The sequence below is a fragment of the Meleagris gallopavo genome, chromosome 16, assembly GCF_000146605.3.
Source record: "Meleagris gallopavo isolate NT-WF06-2002-E0010 breed Aviagen turkey brand Nicholas breeding stock chromosome 16, Turkey_5.1, whole genome shotgun sequence".
NCBI classification, from domain to species: Eukaryota; Metazoa; Chordata; class Aves; order Galliformes; family Phasianidae; genus Meleagris; species Meleagris gallopavo.
Window position 1 is genome coordinate 2441476 of NC_015026.2, and position 3567 is coordinate 2445042.

Sequence of the window (3567 nt, forward strand, 5' to 3'; positions counted from 1 at the left end):
ATTCAAAAAGAACTACCCTATGAAAGTAAATGGAAAATAAATAAATGCATTTAAGAAGAAAAAAAACAACTAATCTTAAAATTATATACTTCAAAGAAATTCTAAGACAAGGTCTGATTAAGTTCCCTTCTTTAGTGAAACAACTCTACAAAACAGTCTCATTTGGTAAAAATGAAAAAGTTTTTTTTCATACAATTGTGAAAAGCTCAGTACCACATCCCTAAGATGACACTTAAAAAGCGAATGAAAAAATAGGAAGTAAAAATATTATTTGCTCTAAGGTGAAAACCTCTTATGTGCACTGTTTTATTTTGCGCCATAGTAACAGCTACAATACGTTTTTACAGATATATTATGCAAAGTCAACTCAGATATTACCAAGTTCACTCTTTGATTTCTCAGCTATTTCTACACGCACCAAGATTCTCAAGTGGGAGATGGTCAGAAAGATCCCAACAGCAGCAGAATTTCTCTGTGAGCCATTCTGTGAAGTTTCTTCATTGATGAAAGAAGTCAGGATCAACAAAAGAATGAACAACTTGTTCTTCCACAGACCTACCAGCAGGTTGTTTTTTTTTGTTGTTTGTTTTGTTTTTGTTTGTTTGTTTTTGTTTGTTTGTTTTTTATGGACAGTAAGCCATTTAAGCAGTAAGAAGGCTGCAAGAAAAGCTCCTTGGCACCTACAAAGTTCTTTCTGATGAGAAAGACGACGCATCAGAAAATCTGCCTGGTAGATCATGCGAAGTCTCCAAATAAGCTCTCTCCTCCCATGGATTTTTTTCTGCAGAAGATGATGATCAGGCCATATGTTACTATGACAGAACCAATATTTCATAACTGAAACAAATATAGCTTCTGTATTAATATTTACTCAAAATCAGGCAATTTTTAATAAATTGCAAAGTGTACTTTAATGCCTACATCCCACAGAATTCATGGTTGAGGCACTGTCCCCAAAAGCATTTCTACATTCAATTACTTTTGTAAATACATCTCCTTTTATTATTTTTAGGTTTTAAGAGACAACTAAATACTCTATTTAATAGTTAGCATGCACTCTACCAAAGGGAACACAAACTATAATGATATGCCTAGCTTAAAAGCAAATCTAATCTACTTGCTTATTAAATTTAAATGTGTTTAAGGCTGATACGGTTTAAAAATGATATGTAAAATAACAGCTTCCATGGCTATAAATGTCAAATCTAAAAATTATATGCAATATAACATACAAAATAAATGCTGCTTCATCTTTACATTTCAGTGTGCTCAATTCATTAAATGAGGTATTACAAGCTATGAGAAAATTTTACAACTCCTGAGACATAATTCGTCACAGTGTATTACAATGCAGCAAGGAAATACTTTAGAGGTTTTGTCATCAATGGATTAAAATTCTTGTTAGAAAGAAGATGGGGAGAAGTAGCTTTCTGATGTACCATAACCAAAATGACTCATCACTGCATATATTAAGCACCTACACGATCCTTTTTCATGACAGTTTCTGCATAAAATGTTTTTATTTCATTTTGTTTTCCCTTCAGAAATAACAGAGAAAAGAAAGAATATATTTTAATGCAACAAGACTTCATGTTAAGCATCTTGCAGGCCACAGAGCATCCACCCCAGCCCCAACTATTCTCAGCACATCTGGGGTGTTTTTTCTTTTCCTTTTGCTTTTTCACTGCAGTTTAAGGGATGGTAATTTGACTTACCATGTTTTCCAAATATAACATATGACAACAGTTAAACACCAGTGGTTGGAAACAAACTAAGAACCATGACACCAAGAAGAATATGTGTATGCTGTCCATCTAAGTCTCCACCAAAAAGCCCCTGCACAGTTTATAGAGAGAGCAAAACAGAACTTCATCATGAAGAAAGCTGTAAATAGTTCTCTATCTTGAATCTATGCAACTAATTATTCCAGAAAATATTCGTAAAAGCTAACTTCAGCAAGCTGCGCATTTTAACCCTCTAGCCAGCTGAAGAGAACATGACACAGATCACCTGAATCAGGCTCTTTATCTGAATTGCCTCCTGAAGGTAGACCTCTTTCCCTTACTGATTATAGAGGAAATAACAGCAGTTTATGTTTTACAAAAATCACTCACACTCCAGCCTTCATCTCTCCAATTGCTTTGTTTCCAAATGAGAGGACCCTAACAGATGCACTGATTGCAACATTGTTAGCTACTCGCCCTTCAAATTTATCTTCTTAGTTTATTTGAAGTTGAAGGAAGTTATAAAATTATCATAACCTTGAAGATCGCTGAGAAAATCCTGCAATGAGTGAATTTCTGTTACAAACAAACAAAAACAAGCTACAGTTCAGGCTGTTTGTATAACTCCTAATTACTTCTCCCAAGCTTCTTTATGTGCTTTCTACTCAAGAGTTCAAGAAGTCTTGACTGCAGAAGACTATTATCAACATCTAAAATGCTAGCATATATTCAGACCTTGCTATTTGTAATTAAGTCCTGGTTGAAAACCATTCAGGCTGAGATCTTCTTGTAAGACAGCAAGAAAACAACAGTTTTCTTATGTGAACGTTTAGAGCAGCTGAAAAAGGAAATAACAGTTATTTTATTCACCTGTAAAATACAAGTAATATTCATTGTTATGACAAAAATTATTTTAAGTCTCATTAATATTCCTAAAATTTGTGCCTGCCTCTTGCCTTATCACTGCTCCAACCTGTCTAACGTTTAAGCATTTGTCTTTCTTTGACATATAATTTTGATATCATGTAATGGAAAAACACACACTGCCCTGTATGTTTTCAAGGTGCAATAAAATCTGGCAATATTTTGCAGGTCAGTGTCCAGCCATGAATTTCTGCTCTCACAAAACCATCCATATTACCAAGGGAATTATTAGGTGGCTGTATCTTTCCAGGCACTCAGAGCAAGATAACCCTAATCTAGTCTTATCACTTGCACACAAAAGCATTGGATCCAATAGGCTTCCATGTAATCCATCTCTGTCAACCGCATTAAGGAAATTACCTGTCAGAAACATCACGGCCAAGATTTTGTGATTAAATGCTAACTTAGAAGTGCTCAAGGGTATAGTTAAAAAAAAAAAAACTGCATTAAATTGCTTTCATTTTACTTTTCCTTATGTTAAGTTCGTGTCCACAAACATTTGAATATAAGGAATTACATAATTTATGAAGCAACTATTGCATTCTGAAAGGACACAAAATTTTTCGTTTGTTGAAAGATTTAAAATTTGTCATAATTCCATTAAGTGCAGATATTCAGATATTTGCACTTTGGAAAAACAAACAAACAAATAAAACCACAAAACCAACAAGAAGAACAAAGAAATTACTTTCAAGATCTGTAAAGAACAAAAAAAACATAGAGATAAGGCTCATCTTCTCTCTTCTCACTCTCCCCCTTCCTCAGCCTTTCCCCTCCATCCCCCAATTTTTTCCCAATCCAGGAACAGAAATTGCTAATACTTAGATATAAAAATACCAAATACTATTTTTTTTCATTTATAGTGTTTTTTGTTGCTGTTGTTGTTCGTTTTGTTTTTTAACTTAACCATGTAAAAGCT

The 3567-nt window shown here is 33.8% G+C and overlaps 1 long non-coding RNA gene across 1 annotated transcript; it reads right to left on the minus strand.

The window, feature by feature from the left end:
- Positions 1-270: 270 nt before the first annotated feature.
- On the minus strand, positions 271-2588 carry LOC109370177. Its single transcript, XR_002120070.1, has 2 exons — positions 2460-2588; positions 271-781 (listed from the first exon to the last, which is right to left on the minus strand). It is a non-coding gene; the product is annotated as an uncharacterized LOC109370177 (long non-coding RNA).
- Between the last annotated feature and the right edge of the window lie 979 nt (positions 2589-3567).